At 41.1% G+C, this 21,060-nt stretch overlaps 1 protein-coding gene across 7 annotated transcripts in view; it reads left to right on the top strand.

Moving 5' to 3' along the window:
- Window positions 1-21,060, top strand: part of LOC129867202 (NT-3 growth factor receptor-like) — a 300,196-nt gene that overhangs the window by 2,656 nt on the left and 276,480 nt on the right. Inside the window, exon 1 of one of the 7 annotated variants that reach the window (XM_055940440.1) lies at window positions 7,346-7,661. The exons of 5 other annotated variants lie outside the window; for them this stretch is intronic. The gene's annotated coding sequence lies outside the window, so the exon portion shown is untranslated. One more of the 7 variants, XM_055940441.1, reaches the window with a different exon arrangement.

Here is a 21,060-nt window from a genome sequence, read left to right on the forward strand (position 1 = left end):
GTTTGTAAAAATAGAGCATTGACACTGATGACATACTTTCTTTTAGAAATGCCATTAGTTCTGTTAAAGAACAATCTCCCCCACTGCTCCTAGCTCTCTCGGCTGAAATGTTAAGCCATGTAGGGCTTTTATAGCACAGTAAATTTGTATTGCACCCATTTTTATTCACCTCTAAATGATTTGAAAAGAAAACGGAACAATAGTAGTAGTAGAAACAAGATCATCAATACCCAATACACTGAGAGATGTTGGATCCCAGCTGTTACATCTCAAGCTGAAGAGACTATTTTGGTAGAACAAAACCCCAATTCATTATTGATTCTTTGTTGAGATTTGCCAAGGATGAGGGTGCCATGACAACCTCTCTGCTTTGAACTGAATCCACAAAATGTCCATACCCTGAGAAGTGATGATTTGCCTAGTGTGTAGGATGTAGATCCCATGTGTGGGCATAAGGGCCAGAAAAAACTTGTTCCAAACAAATGCATAATTCCAACGATATTATCCTAACTATGCCGCCTGGTTATAAATAAGCACACTTTAAAACACCAGTCAGTTTGTCTTTGTAGGTCAACTCATTCTTGTGCTTGCTGCCTCCACTCTCTCCAGAAGGCCACTAGAGGGGCTGCTGGTTGTTCTTTTACAAAGACGAAAACTCTCTGTCATTCGATAGATTGAAACAATTACAAAAGTAATTTTATGTGCCAGCTTTATCAGAATGTTGGAATCCATATTTTTTTTTCATGGCATGATTTTTGTTGAGCGCTGTCTCAGAGAACCGCATCTCATGGCTGTTGCTGTTATAAGGAATCATTCAGCAGCCCCTATTACTGGACAGCTCCAACACACTCATTTCGCTTGGGAGTGGGCCGTGTAGGCTATTTGAAGAGAATTGTCAGTCTTGAAATGAAGAAGTTGTTACAGCACATGCACCAATGCGATTTCAGAGTAGACCTAAGAAATTGTGAGAAGCATTTTTTTTATTTTTTTTATCTCCCTTTGGAATATTTGTTTTAGGCTACTTCTGGATGTCCTTGAATATACCTTGAATGAATTGTACATTTGACGGCTGTCTGCCTCAACTATAGCTACATTTGTCTCGCTGCACACAAGTTCAGATTTCTAAAAGCCAACAATTCTGTCAGGTATTGTGTAACATAATGATCATGTAAAATTATGTAGCCTACCTCAAATATAGGCTACTTTCCCACATCATTTGAATCCAAGTGTATACAGTTGAAGTCAGAAGTTTACATACACTTAGGTTGGAATCATTAAAACTTATTTTTCAACCACTCCACAAATTTCTTGTGAACAAACTATAGTTTTGGCAAGTCGGTTACGACATCTACTTTGTGCATGACACAAGTAATTTTTCCAACAATTGTTTACAGACAGATTATTTCACTTATAATTCGCTGTATCACAATTCCAATGGGTCAGACGTTTACATACACTAAGTTGACTGTGCCTTTAAACAGCTTGGAAAATTCCAGAAAATGATGTCATAGCTTTAGAAGCTTCTGGTAGGCTAATTGACATAATTTGAGTCAATTGGAGGAGTACCTGTGGATGTATTTCAAGGCCTACCTTCAGTGCCTCTTTTCTTGACATCATGGGAAAATCTAAAGAAATCAGCCAAGACCTTAGAAAAAAAAATGTGGACCTCCACACCTCTGGTTCATCCTTGGGAGCAATTCCCGAATGCCTGAAGGTACCACGTTCATCTGTACAAACAATAGTACACAAGTATAAAGACCATGGTACCATGCAGCCGTCATACCGCTCAGGAAGGAGACGTGTTCTGTCTTCTAGAGATGAACGTACTTTGGTGCAAAAAGTGCAAATCAATCCCAGAACCACAGCAAATGACCTTGTGAAGATGCTGGAGGAAACAGGTACAAAAGTATCTATATCCACAGTAAAACGAGTCCTATATCGACATAACCTGAAAGGCCGCTCAGCAAGGAAGAAGCCACTGCTCCAAAACCACAATAAAAAAGCCAGACTACGGTTTGCAACTGCACATGGGGACGAAGATTGTACTTTTTGGAGAAATAACCTCTGATCTGATGAAACAAAAATAGAACTGTTTGGCCATAATGACCATTGTTATGTTTGGAGGAAAAAGGGGGAGGCTTGCAAGCCGAAGAACACCATCCCAACCGTGAAGCACGGGGGTGGCGGCATCATGTTGTGGGGTGCTTTGCTGCAGGAGGAACTGGTGCACTTCACAAAATAGATGGCATCATGAGGTAGGAAAATTATGTGGATATATTGAAGCAACATCTCAAGAAATCAGGAAGTTAAAGCTTGGTCGCAAATGGGTCTTCCAAATGGACATTGACCCCAAGCATACTTCCAAAGTTGTGGAAAAATGGCTTAAGGACAACAAAGTAAAGGTATTGGAGTGGCCATCACAAAGCCCTGACCTCAATCCTATAGAAAGTTTGCAGGCAGCCCTGAAAAAGCATGTGCGAGAAGGAGGCCTACAAACCTGACTCAGTTACACCATCTCTGTCAGGAGGAATGGCCCAAAATTCACCCAACTTATTGTGGGAAGCTTGTGGAAGGCTACCCAAAATGTTTTACCCAAGTTAAACAATTTAAAGGGAATGCTACCAAATACTAATTGAGTGTATGTAAACTTCTGACCCACTGGGAATGTGATTAAATAAATAAAAGCTGAAATAATGAATTCTCTCCTCTATTATTCTGACATTTCACATTCTTAAAATAAAGTGGGGATCCTAACTGACCTAAGACAGGGAATTTTTACAAGGATTCAATGTCAGGAATTGTGAAAAACTGAGTTTAAATGCATTTGGCTAAGGTGACTAACCTTCTGACTTCAACTGTATGTAATGCTTTAAATCTAATATTGCACTAAATCCCCATGGATGACATGTTATTATGTTTGAGAAATAATGCCTACATAGATAATTGACAGGCAGTAGGCCTAGGTTTACTTTGTTGGCAGTACATGATTTCCCCCTGAAAATGGAAGACTAGTATGTAGCATGGGGGGTATCATCCAGTGGCATGGTAATGCCATACTGTTTGGAGTGTTCTGTGACCAAGGTTTCTTCTTCTTAGGCTTTACTGTTAGTGAGGTATGAATGCTCTGGCGTCTGGAGCATGTTTGAACGAGCTAATCCATATGAACATTTTAATTTCTCTAGAACCAAGTGTGTTTGAAATGGATTAGGCTGTGTTGTTTTACTGCATGGACAATGAGGATGAAATTATTCTCTTTGAGAGGCACATTTGTTTTATCTCACACAAGACTAAAGCGGTCTTGTTCTTTGACCAGTCTTAAATGTTCACATTCACCATACAACAGGTGGATGCATGATATATCCATATATTAGTATGTATCCATTGAATTCATCAAGTTCTCTATAGAGGAAGTGGCAAAGACACGGTTTTGTACTTTTGCTGTCATAGGAATGCTGTTGGTGTTGAATTTGTACTTCGCTTTTAAGATAAAGACCTTCCTATCACAGTGCTATCAGTAACACCCTTTTCGCGCAGTCTCAGAAATTGTATATTTTATATTTCCTTTCATTACTCCTGCTACGGCTTGGGCGGTATGCCATATATACCAGGATATTCGGAAATAGCCACGGGTGGTTTTTCACTACCGTCAAAACTATTTATTTGAAGTTTTTCAATACTGTAATGAAACAGCAGGGAGCAGGTCTCGAACCCTCGACCTTCTAGCCCGCTATCGTCTGTGCCTCAAAAGCATGCTCGTGCGGCAGAGTCGATATCCGTGCTTATAAACCCAGGGTCGTTACACTACTCCCTCCTTTCAAAGAGCGCGTCCTCGCGCTAGCTTGCGACTCTACATCTTACAGGAACGTGCTCACCGGTCAAGCACACGCTCTGTCGTGGATGCAAGGTCCGATCACTTCTGACACCAATGTAATGAAACAGCAGGGAGCAGGTCTCGAACCCTCGACCTTCTAGCCCGAAGTCCTGCGCGCTATCGTCTGTGCCTCAAAAACATGCTCGTGCGGCAGAGTCGATATCCGTGTTCATAAACCCAGGGTCGTTACAATACATTTTAATATTTGTAGCTTATCAAGATAATACCTGCAGTCAACTTGTGCAATACGTTAGGGAACAAAGCAGATGCGTTCTTCATTTCACCTGTCACATTATGAAGCTCACCGTAGTTCCCCAGAATAGTTGAGCCAGTCATGTGTTTGTTTATATATAACTAAACACAACGGGAGAAAGCTGGAGCTGGTGAGTTCAGCTCTGTATTTGGTTTAACTTGCTAGTTAGCTAAGTAAGTGGCTGAATTAATAAGGAGACGGGTTATCATATAGTGTTAGCTTTCTGCCGTGTTTGAGAAGTCAAAGCGCTTTGGATAAGTTATCTGTACAGCTGCTACTCCTGCTATCTAGATTTATTTACGTTAATTCTTTTCGTAATTTCTTCCGTTCTCCGACCGTCTACTCCTCCCCCTATTCTCCGAGCAAAGCAGGAAGGTCCGTTGCCCTAGCGACTCCACACAGACACAGATATAGCTTTATGAGCTGGATTGCTTGTCTTTGCAATTTGTTTATTTTTGTTTGCGCTCGTTAGCATATTTAGATAGCAGCCTCTGTTGAAATTCGCTATTCGTTTGTGCTAATTTTGTTATCATTCTGGTAATAGATGTCCAATGGAGTTTCTTTTGCATTTTTAGCAACTCCTTGTGTATTAATAGCATAATTCCCGGGATGAGAGAAGGACGGTATGACGATATGAAAACCAGGACACCGCCCAACCCTACGCACCCTGGGCGCACATTTGTGTGTGTGTGGGAGGATGTGTGTAGCATTATCTGTCAGTCTCCCTCACCTCATATTTGTCCTCTATATAACTTACCTATTTTAGTACCCTAAGAAGAGACTATTTGTTTTCATCCATTAGGCTAATTGTCTTTTCTCTGTACTTAGTAAGGCTGTTCTCTGTAGATTCTTTATCTTCCATAATAAAATGCAGAGGCCATGGTCAGCAGTCAAGCTGCATTTTGTACCTAAAACCACTAGCCCAGTACTTTGAAGTCTTTGAAGGTTATTTGAGCATTAGACATGTTGAAATATGCCATGCCAAATCCATTTGCTGTCCCTCCATGGTCTCTCAGAAATCGTACACTTAAGAGAGTGGGAGTGAGCCAGCACATGTTCACAAAAACGTGGGCAAGCTATGAAAAGGAGGCTACCTTTGAGTGATGTCACTCCTCCCACACACCCCTGCTATGCTTCAAAGGAAGATGGAGGGCCTCGTTTAAATCCGACATAATTAAAAGCACAGTGGAGTATAGAGATGGGGGGGGGGGGGAAATCAATACAGTTTCATATTGCGATATTTCTGAACGATATTATATCGATATATAATTTTTTGTTACTGTAGGTCTAGTCAGCTGTACCTACGCCACAACTCAGGTATTTTTAATTCTATGACTTGTTCTCCATCTTTTTAAATAGTGAGCCAGCATGTTTTCAGCACTTTTATTTCCCTAAACAATTGTTATAATATCGTATCGTGAGGTCCCTGACAATTCCCAGCCATAGTGGAGTATAGAGTACAGTACATGGAGTTGTGTACAGACAGACAGATGGAAGGACTGTCAGTGTTTTCACACATTTTTATTCAACATAATTCAAGAAGATTGAGGCATACTATACAGTATGTGAGTAAGAGGGGGAGGTGACTGCCCAGTGTGGAGTGCATCATTTATGATTCATGTTGCATGTGGAAGTGCCATCTGTGTGAGGCCCTTTTTAAAGGCAGTGTGTACCAAAGTACCCATGCCTGCCCCTTACCTGGCTGAAAGATGGTTTATTTTTGAGTAAACATGGCTGTGCTTTGCCTGCTTGAATGTTGAGTGATCGACCCGGGTGGGTTTGTTCAGCTGAAGTATATTACTGGACCCTGATTTCTCCGTATCTCTTTGGACAAATCTTTAAACCCAACCGGGTGTCTCTCTGCTGAGGTCCGATTTACGAGATCTGAGAGCTGGATCTAGGAAATAAACTGTCATCAAATGGCATATAAACATCTTCAGCTTCTGCTTTGCTTCCAGATCTATATTTACTGCTAGGCTATCTATGATCCTGTGCTGTTCTCTGAGGATTGGCTTCACAGTGATCCGTGTTGGAGTTAACTCACTGATTGCACGGCCACCTTGTCAGTCATGCAGAAAACCAACCGAGTACTCCATTAAAAGTCACTCTATCAGTTGAAAAGATGAAGTCAGAAATCACTGCGTACATCAAATGTTTTGAATCTGGAGGCGTTTAGCTTCTCCATGGCATAGCAGCAGCACACTGTGTGGATAGCATAATGTGCACCGAGGTGAGGAAGCCACTTCATGGATGACTGGGAAAGATACAGTATATAGTCCAGTAGGTTTTGTGTTTCAGAACCATATGTAAAGAAAACACAGACATAATGTTATGATGAATGTGGTATGCTCCCTTTTGTGAACATTGGGTAAACATGAAAACATCACAGTCAAGAACAGTAGGTTGGTTATATACTGTTGCATAGCCTTTAGCAAATCAAATGTGATGATTTTAAGAAAGACAACTACTTTGTCCATACATTTTGGGGTTGAAACAGTTGCTATTGTATTTTATGCTCTGCCAACTAGGACAGTGAGTGGCCAGTCCAATAACCTCCCTGATGACCTTGAGGGATTAAAAAGCTTTTTGTTCACCATTACTACTGGGATGGAAATGTCTGCATGCATGACCGATCCTTTATATTACTCATTATGATTTCCAATAACATTAGCTACCATTATGTCCCCTTTTTAAATTGACAACAAAAAGCATACTCCTTCATCCTGTCGTCCACCCCTAGTGAAAATATATTATGGATTTGACTTCGGCCCCGTGTAGAGAGAGCCTGTCACGTTGGTATGAAGAGATTCGGGAGACAGACGCAGGATTGCGTAATAGTTTTTTAAAATTAAGCCCAAATTACGGCGTGCCGTGCAAAGGCACGGGGACGAAGTCCAAACAAACACGTTACAAAAGCACAGTGTTGAAATCCAAACAAAAGAGTGAGGAGTACCTTGAATAAATAACACACGCGCACAATGATTAACACACGGGACAAGACCTGTAATGATCTGCGCAATCCACAAGGGCACGAAAGCCCAAAACACACAGCACAGGTACTCACACGCACCAACGGACATTGTAACAATAATCGACAGCCCAATGGAAACCAAAGGACAGACTTATAGAAGTACTAATCAGTGGGAATAGGGACAGGTGTGCGTAATGAAAGTTCCGGAGGGATCCGTGACAGTGCCCCCCCCCCCCCCCCCCCCCCCCCATGATGTGCTGCACTTGCAGCGCAATGACATCAGCCTCGAGGAAGATAACTGGAACGCAGTGCAGGTCGATCAGAATCCGATGCAGCTGCCGAAGTAGCGTTGTCGTCAGACGAACCAGTAGCAGTGGCGTCAGACGGACCGGTTGTGGCGTCGTCGGACGGACCAGCTGTGGCGACGTTGGACAACCCAGTTGCAGCTGCCGAAGTTGTGGCGGCACCGGACCGACCAGTCGCAGCGTCGTCGGACAGGCCATGTCTCCCTTAATGGTTGATTATTCTGTCACTATGGCATGAAGGATCGGGAGACAGACGCAGGAGTGGGTAATATTTTTTTTTATTAAGCCCAAATTACGGCGTGCTGTGTAAAGGCACGGGGGCGAAGACCAAACAAACACGCAACAAAAACACAGGGTTGAAACCCAAACAAAAGAGCGAGGAGTACCTCGAATAAATAACTCTAGAGCACAATGATTAACACACGGGACGAGACCCATAATCATCTGTGCAATCCACAAGGGCACGAAAACCCAAAACCCACAGCACAGGTACTCACACGCAACAACAGACATTTTAACAATAATCAACAGCACCATGGTGAGCAAAGGGCACAGATATACAAATACAATCAGTGGGAATAGGGGCCAGGTGTACATGATGAAAGTTCCGGAGGGATCCGTGACAGAGCCTTATGCTATTGTTCCCTTTGTGGTACCACCCATGTGTGTGACCCCTAATATGCATTATGCCGAGGGCAGCACTGTTTATGAAATAGGTAATAGCACAGATCAATTGCAGATGGTCAGTGATGGCCTAATTATTAAAGACCCAGATACTGTATGTGTGTTCGTTTTCCAGTTCGCAATATCCCCTTATCTAATTGTACAGAACACAATGTTCACTGTAGATAATGGATAGGTCATATTGTGTCATGTTACAGAACTAGCTCTTACTGAATTCATACAACTATTAATCTCTCAATGTGCAGAATACATGCATTGAGTTCCTGTTTCGTTGTTGCATTCCTGTCTGTTTATTAACATGATCCATGTCATTCTCATTCAACTCGTCAACCTCAGTGGTATGTGCGTCATATGCCTGCTGCCACCCCCTTCTGTGGAGAACATGAGCAAAGACTGGACCCTTCATTTATCTATTGTAAAGAATTAATGCACATATGTTCTGTGAAATTGCATCTGATGACTTAAAGCATGTGCCAAACTCATTCCATGGAGGGCCGAGAGTCTGAGGGTATTCACTCCTTCGTTGTACTTGATTGATGAATTAAGGTCACTAATTAGTAAGGATCTCCCCTCATCTGGTTGTCTAGGTCTTAATTGAAAGGAAAAACTAAAACCCTGCAGACACTCGGGCCTCCATGGAATAAGTTTGACATGCCTGACTTAAAGGGTAACTCTCAACCCCAATACAATGCCATACAACTCTCCTTCCGTGGCCTCCAACTGCTCTTAAATGCAAGTAAAACTAAATGCATGCTCTTCAACCGATCGCTGCCCGCACCTGCCCGCCCGTCTAGCATCACTACTCTGGACGGTTCTGACTTAGAATATGTAGACAACTACAAATACCTAGGTGTCTGGTTAGAATCTCCTTCCAGACTCACATTAAGAATCTCCAATCCAAAATTAAATCTAGAATCGGCTTCCTATTTCGCAACAAAGCATTCTTCACTCACGCTTGCAAACATACCCTCGTAAAACTGACTATCCTATCGATCCTTGACTTCGGCGATGTCATTTACAAAATAGCCTCCAACACTCTACTCAGCAAATTGGATGCAGTCTATCACAGTGCCATCCATTTTGTCACTAAAGCCCCATATACTACCCACCACTGTGACCTGTATGCTCGCGTTGGCTGGCCCTCGCTTCATATTTGTCGCCAAACCCACCGGCTCCAGGTCATCTATGTCTTTGCTAGGTAAAGCACCGCCTTATCTCAGTTCACTGGTCACCATGGCAGCACCCACCCGTAGCACGTGTTCCAGCAAGTATATTTCACTGGTCACCCCCAAAGCCAACTCCTCCTTTGGCCGCCTTTCCTTCCAGTTCTCTGCTACCATTGACTGGAAGGAATTGCAAAAATCGCTGAAGCTGGAGTCTCATATCTCCATCACTAACTTTAAGCATCAGCTGTCAGAGCAGCTTACAGGTCATTGCACCTGTAAATAGCCCACCCAACTACCTCATCCCCATATTTGTTTATTTTTTTTTGCTCCTTTGCACCCCAGTATCTCTACTTGCACATTCAAGTAGAGATGGCCCACATTCAAGTAGAAATGGCCCTGGTCTCTAAACTAGATTTTGGTCATTGCGGGAATTCACGTACATTTCCTGTTGTAGATTATTCTATAGTCTCATGGGCCAAAGAGTACGTTAAGCAGTTTCTATATTAATCGATATTTTGTTTTGTTTTGAGTGACATAACAATATTTACCATTTGGAGCTTCCCTTTGAGTCAATGTTTTGTGTTCCTCTACTCAACTGGTAGTAAGCACAGGGGAGGCTAAATAATGTTTTGGACATTTTCTTATCATCTATCACTAAAGTGTTTAATTGCTAAATTGTAATTATTTTGCCACTATGACCTATTTTTTGCCTTACCTCCCTAATCTTACTTCATTTGCACACACTGTATATAGACTTTCTATTGTGTTATTGACTGTATTTTTGTTTATTCCATGTGTAACTCTGTGTTTGTGCCGCTTTATCTTGGCCAGGTCGCAGTTGTAAATGAGAACTTGTTCCCAACTGGCCTACCTGGTTAAATAAAGGTGAACTAATAATCTTTACACCTTGTTAGGTTCTAAATATTAGAGTAAGAACTCGACGGACACTATGAAAGCTTAAACCAAGTTTATTTATCCCAAAGGATCAAACAGCTGTACAGACGATGACATATTTACACAAGCACTGATATTTAACCCTTTCTCCTATGCTGAGTCTCTTCCTACATATCTGAACAGTCAATGCATCTCTGTTGCTAGACAGAACCTTAGTGATATCTGTTCTTCCTCACTTCATCTGACCTGACCTCTGCCCCAAAGTGCTTACTCCTCCCCAACTCACAGCTGTCATGGTGACTGGTACCAGACTGTGTCTCTTCTCCTCCCAAAGGATCCCTCCCATAGGATCCCTGATGGCTAACGTAATGTAAACGTTATACATTACCTTCTCTCCCTCAGTGACATGAATACGTTCCAGTGGTCTTCTGGTAAGTATGCTTTAGTGAGAAAATGTTGGGATCAGGTACAACTACATTTGTGCACCCCCAAAATGAATATTTATCAGCAATTTCCCTCACCTACAACTTCTCACCTGAATTAATGTTGTTGTTTTTTTGAAGGGGTTTGGCAAAGGCTGAAAATGTCTCAACGTCAACAGTGAAGAGGCGACTCCTGGATGCTGGCCTTCTAGGCAGAGTTCCTCTGAACAGTGTCTGTGTTATTTTGCCCATCTTAATTTTTTATTTTTATTGGCCAGTCTGAGATATGGCTTTTTCTTTGCAACTCTGCCTAGAAGGCCATCATCCCAGAGTCACCTCTTCACTGTTGAAGTTGAGACTGGTGTTTTGCGGGTACTGTTTAATGAAGCTACCAGTTGAGGACTTGTGAGGCGTCTGTTTCTCAAACTACACACTCTAATGTACTTGTCCTCTTGCTCAGTTGTGCACAGGGGCCTCCACTCCTCTTTCTATTCTAGTTAGAGCCAGTTTGCGCTGTTAAGTGAAGAAAGTAGTAGACAGCGTTGTACGAGATCTTCAGTTTCTTGGCAATTTCTCGCATGGAATAGCCTTAATTTCTCAGAACAAGAATAGACTGATGAGTTTCAGAAGAAAGTTATTTGTTTCTTCCCATTTTGAGCCTGTAATCGAATCCACAATTGCTGATGCTCCAGATACTCAACAAGTCTAAAGAAGGACAGTTTTATTGCTTCTTTAATCAGATCAACAGTTTTCAGCTGTGCTAATATAATTGCAAAAGGGTTTTGTCTTGATCAATTAGCCTTTTAAATTTATACACTTGGATTAGCTAACACAACGTGCCATTGGAACACAGGAGTGATAGTTTCTGACAATGGGCCTCTGTACGCCTATGTAGATATTCCATAAAAAAATCTGCCGTTTCCAGCTACAATAGTCATTTACAACATTAACAATGTCTACACTGTATTTCTGATCAATTTGATGTTATTTTAATGGATGAAAAATGTGATTTTCTTTCAAAAACAAGGACATTTATAAGTGACCCCAAACTTTTGAACGGTAGTGTATATCGTGAATTGCCCATAACTAAAAAAATAATTGAGATATGATTTTTGGGCCATATCACCTAGTCCTAAATGGATCTTCATGTTGTTTGTTAAACTGTAAAGTTTGTAAACTATCTGTAGTTGGTTGATGGAATCTGGCCTTACCCAATTCTTGTTTCACTATAGATGAGTGGGTAACAATCCTCTCTGCCACCGTGCCATCTACGAACACGGTGTGCTCTTTCTCGCGCTCTCTCTCTCTCCCTCTCACTCTCTCTTGCTCTCTCTCCCTCGCTCTCTGAGGAGCCTTAGCCTGCCTTTTGAACACGGCTTCCAGACCGCTTTGAAATATTGATCAATCCACCCCTTTCTCTCCCCTAAAACACCATCTTCTGCTGCAACTCACTGATTGTTTTTAGGGACATATAGATATATAGTGTATTTCCACTATTTAATCAAATCAAATTTTATTTGCTTTTTGAACAACAAGTGTAGACTAACAGTGAAATGCTTACTTACTTTTCCAACAATGCAGAGTTAAAGATGAAAAATATAAAACACAAATAGTGACGCGAGGAATAAATAATGAATAACAATAACGAGTAAAAATAACATAGCTATATACAGGGAGTACCAGTACCGAGTCGATGTGCAGTGTTATGAGGTAGCTATGTAAATATAGGTAGGTGCAAAGTGACTAAGCAACAGGATAGATAATAGACCGCGCTGTAGCAGCAGTGCATAGATTAGTAGCAGCAGCATATATGGTGAGTGTGAACGTGTGAAAGTGTGTGTGGCATCAGTATGTACACTATACAGTTGAAGTCAGAAGTTTACATACACCTTAGCCAAATACATTTAAACTCGTTTTTTCACAATTCCTGACTTTTAATCCTAGTAAAAATTCCCTGTTTTAGGTCATTTAGGATCACCACTTCATTTTAAGAATGTGAAATGTCAGAATAATAGTAGAGAGAATGATGTATTTCTTTCATCACATTCCCAGTGGGTCAGAAGTTTACATATTCTCAATTAGTATTTGGTAGCATTGCTATTCAATTGTTTAACTTTGTCCCAAACATTTTCTATAGGATTGAGGTCAGGGCTATGTGATAGCCACTCCAATACCTTGACTTTATTGTCCTTAAGCCATTTTGCCACAACTTTGGACCAAGCTTTAACTTCCTGACCAATGTCTTGAGATGTTGCTTCAATATATCCACATAATTTTCCAACCTCATGATGCCATCTATTTTGTGAAGTACATCAGACCCTCCTGCAGCAAAGCACCCCCACAACATGCTGCCGCCACCCCTCATGGTTGGGATGGTGTTCTTCGGCTTGCAAGCACCCCCCTCTTTCCTCCAAACATAACGATAGTCATTATGGCCAAAGAGTTCTATTTTTGTTTCATCAGACCAGAGGACATTTCTCCAGAAAGTACGATCTTGGTCCCCATGTGCAGTTGCAAACCGTAGTCTGGCTTTTTTTATGGCTGTTTTGGAGCAGTGGCTTCTTCCTTGCTGAGCGGCCTTTCAGGTTATGTCGATATAGGACTTGTTTACTGTTGATATAGATACTTTTGTACCTGTTTCCTTCCAGCATCTTCACAAGGTCCTTCGCTGTTGTCCTGGGATTGATTTTCACTTCTCGCACCAAAGTACGTTCATCTCTAGGAGACAGAACGCGTCTCCTTCCTGAGCGGTATCACGGCTGCGTGGTCCCATGGTGTTTATACTTGCGTACTAATGTTTGTACTGATGACCGTGGTAGCTTCAGGTTTTTGGAAATTGCTCCCAAGGATGAACCAGACTTGTGGAGGTCTTGGCTGATTTCTTTAGATTTTCCCATAATGTCAAGCAAAGAAGCACTTAGTTTGAAGTTAGGCCTTGAAATACATCCACAGGTACTCCTCCAATTGACTCAAATTTTCCAAGCTGTTTAAAGGCACAGTCAACTTAGTGTATGTAAACTTCTGACCCACTGGAATTGTGATACAGTGAAATAATCTGTCTGTAAACAATTGTTGGAAAAATTACTTGTGTCATGCATAAAGTAAATGTCCTAACCGCCTTGCCAAAACTATAGTTTGTTAACAAGAAATTTGTGGAGTGGTTGAAAAACTAGTTTTAATGACTCCAACCTAACTGTATGTAAACTTCCGACTTTAACTGTTTATATATAAAAGTATGTGGGACACCCCTTCAAATGAGTGAATTTGGCTGTTTCATCCACACCCGTTGCTGACAGGTGTATACAATCGAGCACACAGCCATGCAATATCCATTGACAATCATTGGCAGTAGAATGGCCTTACTGAAGAGCTCAGTGACTTATAACATTGCACCGTCATAGGATGCCACCTTTCCAACTTGTCAGTTCGTCAAATTTCTGCCCTGCTAGATCTTCCCCGGTCAACTGTAAGTGCTGTTATTGTGAAGTGGAAATGTCTAGGAGCAACAACAGCTCAGCCACGAAGTGGTAGGCCACACAAGCTCAGAGAACAGGAGCGCCGAATGCTGAAGCGAGTAGCGCTTAAAAATCGTCTGTCCTCCATTGCAACACTCACTACCAAGTTCCAAACTTCCTCTGGAAGCAACGTCAGCAGAATTACTGTTTGTCGGGAGCCTCTTAATTCTACTTGTTCACAATCCCGGATCCGGGAGCACCCTCATCAGTAAAAAAGGTGACTAGCATAGCCTAGCATAGCGCCACAAGTAAATACTAGCATCTAAATATCATTAAATCACATCATTAAGTCCAAGACACCAGATGAAAGATACACATCTTGTGAATCCAGCCATCATTTCTGATTTTTTAAATGTTTTACAGGGAAGACACAATATGTATTTCTATTAGCCAACCACGATAGCAAAAGACACAACTTTTTTTTCCCACCATTTTTTTCCTGCATAGGTAGCTATCACAAATTCGACCAAATAAAGATATAAATAGTCACTAACCAAGAAACAACTTCATCAGATGACAGTCTGATAACATATTTATTGTATAGCATATGTTTTGTTAGAAAAATGTGCATATTTCAGGTATAAATCATAGTTTTACATTGCAGCCACCATCACAACTCTCACCAAAGCAACTAGAATAACTACAGAGACCAACGTGAATTACCTAAATACTCATCATAAAACATTTATGAAAAATACACAGCGTACAGCAAATGAAAGACAAAGATCTTGTGAATCCAGCCAATATTTCAGATTTTTAAGTGTTTTACAGCGAAAACACAATATAGCATTATATTAGCTTACTACAATAGCCAACCACACAACAGCATTGATTCAAGCCAACAATAGCGATAACGAATAAACCAGCAAAAGATATTAATTTTTTCACTAACCTTCTCAAACTTCTTCAGATGACAGTCCTATAACATCATATTACACAATACATATAGAGTTTGTTTGAAAATGTGCATATTTAGCGGCACAAATCGTGGTTATACAATGAGAATAGTAGCCAAGCTGCCAACAAAATGTCGGGAGAAATCTTGGGAGAGGCACCTAATCTAATCAGTAACTAATCATAAACTTGACTAAAAAATACAGGTTGGACAGCAAATGAAAGATACATTAGTTCTTAATGCAACCGCTGTGTTAGATTTTTAAAATTAACGTTACTACGACATACAGCGTGCGTTAAAGCGAGACCGCACCGAAATTAATGGCGGAATAGTAGTTTGACATTTTTCAACAGAACAACGAGTTAACATCATAAATACTTCTTACTTTTTGATGAGCTTCCATCAGAATCTTGGGCAAGTTGTCCTTTGTCCAGAACGATCGTTGCTCGGTTGTAGATTGTCACCTTCAACTTTGGAATTAGCAGTAAACATTAGCCATGTGGCGAAGACGTGCTCAACTCACTATAACGCAGCACTAAGAAATATCCGAAAATCGCAATATACTGATATAAACTGATATAACTTGGTTTAAAATAACTACATTATGATGTCTTTAACACCTATATCGAATAAAATCAGAGACGGATATATCTAAGGCCTATAACGGGAGCTTTCCAGAACGCCATCCTGAGGTCTGTCTTGCGTCATGGCGAATGTTGAAAAGAGTGTACCCCACGTACCCAGACCATTTATATGGCCTCAGATCTGCCTAGCAACTCCATTACAATTCTCACTATTTGCTGACATCAACTGGAAGGTGTATGCAGTGCATGTCAACCAATAGAAGACATGCAAATTAATAAACTGACCCTAGAACAGCCTGCCTGATTTCAGATTTCTCACTTCCTCACAGGAAGTTTGCTCCAACTTCAGTTCTGTTTTACTCACAGATATAATTCAAACGGTTTTAGAAACTAGAGAGTGTTTTCTATCCAATAGTAATAATAATATGCATATTGTACGAGCAAGAATTGAGTACGAGGCAGTTTAATTTGGGAACTAAATTTTTACAAAGTGAAAACAGCACCCCCTATTGAGAAAAGGTTTTAAAATGGGTTTCCATGGCTAAGCAGCCTCACACAAGCCTAAGATCACCATGTGCAATGCCAAGGTGCTGACTTGTTGCACCCTCGACAACTACTGTGATTATTATTATTTGACCATGCTGGTCATTTATGAACATTTGAACATCTTGTCCATGTTCTGTTATAATCTCCACCCGGCATAGCCAGAAGAGGACTGGCCACCCCTCATAGCCTGGTTCCTCTCTAGGTTTCTTCCTAGGTTTTGGCCTTTTTCTAGGGAGTTTTTCCTAGCCACCTTGCTTCTACACCTGCATTGCTTGCTGTTTGGGGTTTTAGGCTGGGTTTCTGTGCAGCACTTTGAGATATCAGCTGATGTAAGAAGGCCTATATAAATTCATTTGATTTGAAGTGTCAGCTGGAGTGGTGTAAAGCTCACCGCCATTGTACATCAGAGCAGTGGAAACGTGTTCTCTGGAGTGAAGAATTATGCACCATCTGGCAGTCTGACGGATGAATCTGGGTTTGGCGCTTGCCAGAAGAACGCTACCTGTCCGAATGCATAGTGTCAACTGTAAAGTTTTGAAGAGGAGGATTAATGGTCTGGGGCTATTTTTCATGGTTCGGGCTAGGCCCCTTAGTTCCAGTGAAGGGAAATCTTAACGCTACAGCATACAATATCATTCTAGATGATTCTGTGCTTCCAACTTTGTGGCAACAGTTTGGGGAAGACCTTTTCCTGTTTCAGCATGACAATGCCACTGTGCACAAAGAGGGGTCCATACAGAAATGGTTTGTCGAGATCGGTGTGGAAGAATTTGACTGGTCTGCACAGAGCCATGACCTCAACCCCATCGAACACTTTTGGGATGAATTGGAATGCCGACTGCGAGCCAAGCTTAATCGTCCAACATCAATGGCCGACCACACTAATGCTCGTGGCTGAATGGAAGCCATTCCCCGCAGCAATGTTCCAACATCTAGTGGAAAGCTGAAGTGGAGGCTGTTATTTTATTTTTTACATTATTTTTTAAATGTTTATTATTTATTACAAAAAACACAAGGAAGGGGTAACATTAAAGTATTAGAACATGAAGGACAAACAATACAGCATCAAGACACATATATAAACTCATATTTATATATAAACTCATACACCCTGTACCATGGAATCGGTACATCAAAAATCTCTTCAACTATTTTGCAAACTGTATGGCACAGTTGTCAACATCCTGGTCCTCAAATGAAACTGGTATACTTTCCTATTTATGCTATTTTTATTCCTTCGCCAGTTTTGATTCTTTATATTGGGCAGACAGACCAGTTCCCTACCTCCTCCCGCTGCCACCTGCCTCCTCCATTTTTGGGGCAATGCTCTAATCAATTGGATTGAGCAGACCTTCCCATACAATTCTGATAACTCCATGAAGGACATAACTCTACCATTACAATTTACAATATCATTTAACAACAAAAACCCTTTTCAAACATCTTTCCCATAAATACAGGTATTTTATCAACCAGCACATTTGAGTTCAGCCATAATATTTGTTCTATCTTTTCAGGGGGATGAAATTGAAATTGTAGCCAGCTCTGCAATGCTTGTTTGAAAAAGACAGATACTTTTTTCAAAGTATTAATTGAAAATGAGACATGGCAATCTGCACAAAGGCAAAAGGCAATTTTTAAACAATGGATGATCTTTTCTTATTAATCTACTTGAGAACTATTTAGGGTTCAAATAAAACTTTTGAATGAGTGAAGCTTTTAGAGAGATTTCGTGGTCTTATATTTAATTATCTCAACCCACCCAATTCATATTCATTATAAAGATAGGCTCATTTTATTTTGTCTGGTTTAGCGTCCCAGATAAAGCGAAATATTTTTTGCTCATATGATTTGAAAAACAAATCATCAGGAGTAGGCAGCGCCTTAAGTAAGTGAGTAAACTGAGATATGACTAAGGAGTTAATCAGGGCAATTTTTCCATAAATAGACAGGTATTTACCTCTCCATGGTTGCAGGATCTTGTCTATTTTTACAAGTTTTCTATTGAAAGTCATCGTGGAGAGCTTATTTATATATTTTGTGATATGAATACCGAGTATGTCTACTTCACCATCAGCCCATTTTATAGGTAAGCTGCAGGGTAATGTAAAAGTTGTATTTAAGGATCCAATACGTAATATTGTACACTTATCATAATTAGGTTTTAGTCCAGAGAGCACAGAAAAGTTATCTAGATCTTTAATGAGACATTGCAGGGATGTAGCTTGCGAACCTAACATAAAACTTGAGTCATCGGCATACATGGACACCTTTGTTTTTAAGCCTTGGATTTCTAATCCTCTCTTGTTTTTGGATCTGATTTTAATAGCTAGCATTTCGATGGCCATAATGAATAGATATCGTGATATGGTAACTCCTCTTGACAATTCAAAACTCTTCTGAGAAGTAGACGTTTTTTACTATTTTACACCTGAGGTTGCTATACATTATTTTAACCCAAATTATAAAAGAATTACCGAAATTGAAAAATCCAGGCATTTATTTAAAAAAATCCAGTCTTTATCAAAGGCCTTTTCAAAATCCGCTATGAATACCATTCCTGGCTTCTTATATGTTTCATGATGTTCTATTATTTCTAGTAGTTGTCGTATATTATCTCCAATGTATCGTCCATGTAAAAAACCTGTCTGATCAGGATGAACAATACCTGGTTAAACCCTTTTAATTCTGAGTGCTATGCATTTTGCTAGTATTTTTGCATCACAACATTGAAGTGTAGACTGGGTCTTTATATCTTGTTTTAATAATAGAGAAATCAGACCTTCCTGCTGAGTACCTGACAGACTACCATTTCTATAGGAGTAGGTAAAACAATCTAACAATGTAAGCAAGACCTTTTAAAGGTCTTGCTTACATCTCTACGGAGAGAGAGATCACACAGTCGTCCAAACAGCTTTTGCTCTCATGCATGGTTCAGTGTTGCTTGCCTCGAAGCGAGCATAGAAGGCATTTAGCTCGTTTGGAAGGGTCGTGTCGCTGGGCAGCTCCCTGCTAGGTTACCCTTTTTAATCCCTGATAGTTTGCACATCCTGCCACATCTGTTGAGTGTCAGAGACAGATTACTAGGATTCGATCTTCGTCCGGTATTGGCGCTTTGCCCGTTTGTTGGCTCGTTGGAGGTCGGAGCGTGGTTTCTTATAAGTGTCCGGATTAGTGTCCCGCTCCTTGAAAGCATCAGCTCTAGGCTTTAGCTCAGTGCGGATGTTGCCTGTAATCTATGGCTTTTGGTTGGGATATGTACGTACGGTCACTGTGGGGACGACGTGGTTAATGCACTTATTAATGAAGCCGATGACTGATGTGGTAAACTCATCAATGTTATTGGATAAATCCCAGAGCATATTCCAATCTGTGCTTGAGAAACAGTCCTGTAGTTTAGCATCCGCTTCATTGGACCACTTCCATCTTGAGCGCGTCACTGGACATCATGTGTGTTATTCTATCAGGTATGAAGGTAAGACCCAGATGGAGACAATGTCGAATTAACAATGGTTTAATAATCCAACAGGAGCAGGCAATAGACAGGTCAAGGTCGGCAGGGTTCAGTAAAACAGAGGTAGGGCAACGGTACCAGACAGCAGGCAGGCTCAGGGTAGGCAGAGGTCAATGATCCAGAGGTGGAGCAAAGGCACAGGTCAGCAGGCATGCTCAGGGGCAGGCAGAGTGGTCAGGCAGGCAGGCTCAGATTCAGGACAGGCAAGGTTCAAAACCAGGAGGGCGAGAAAAAGAAAGACTGGGGGGAAAAAAACAGGAGCTGAGGCAAAAACGCTGGTTGACTTGACAAACAAGACAAACTGGCAACAGACGAACAGGGAACACAGGTATAAATACACAGGTGATAATGGGGAAGTTGGGTGACACCTGGAGTGGGGTGGAGACAATCACAAAGACAGGTGAAACAGATCATGGTGTGACATATTCATGTCATGTGTCTGGGGGAAGTCTGAATGTACTTTCATCTCTCTGGTTTCTAATAGAAAATAAAAATCTGGGAATCTAATTCAATAACAATGACACTGAATTAGTGATCTAATTCTAAGAAAAAGTGTTGTGGTGATTGAAACAATATTTAAATAATTTATATATATTACATATTTTTGTTGTTGTTGTTGTATTTTTCAGTTTTTTCCGCAGTTGTAGTATCCCCCTTCTCTCTCTTGGTTCTTGCTGATATTTTATTCATTGCATGGCTGATGAAGTGCCTGATAGACTGTAGAGCACTGTGGATGATCCTGAGCAGTTCATTTCTTGGTTTAGTTGGCAGCTGGCAGATGAAGGGCGTGTGACGATTGGCGTTTACAGCCTTCATTCTGCTAGCCCCAGTTCTATGGTTCTATACATCTTTCAACAAATCCCTGAATAACCTCCTCATTGACCTGTAAACCTCAACACTTGCAGAAGTGGAAAAATAGGCCAGTTTCCAGGACACTGCAGTAGTTAAAATATACACCGTTGGAACTTTTCTATCTCTGTAAAAACTATCCTTTTGTATTGACCTCCCAAATGTACTTTTCTTAGAAAAGTATTAAGGCACTTTATGATTGAATCTACCTCTGTAGGGTGCGCTAAGATCAATGGCGACTGCTGTCTAATAGCGTCTGTTTGAACCTGAAGCAGTAAGGTGGCAGTGAGCTTGGTGGGTATCTGTGCAGACAGCCCCCAGGCTCCGTGACACTCATTGATATGCAGCAAGAGCCTCTGAATGGGGTAAACAAGGGAGAAGGCGTCACACAGCCAGTGGAATATCTCAGGAGGCACCTGCTCAGCTCACACTCTGGTTCAGCTGCACTCTACTTGTTCCTCACTTTGACTTTCTACATTGTGGAGGGGGGGGGGGGGGGGGGGGACTTCCAAGGGCTTGTCTCTCTCTTAGGAATGGTGGGTTGCTGATATAGATTGAGATAGAATTGTTACTTTGAGACATATCGTAGGT

This window comes from Salvelinus fontinalis, chromosome 12, assembly GCF_029448725.1.
Source record: "Salvelinus fontinalis isolate EN_2023a chromosome 12, ASM2944872v1, whole genome shotgun sequence".
NCBI classification, from domain to species: Eukaryota; Metazoa; Chordata; class Actinopteri; order Salmoniformes; family Salmonidae; genus Salvelinus; species Salvelinus fontinalis.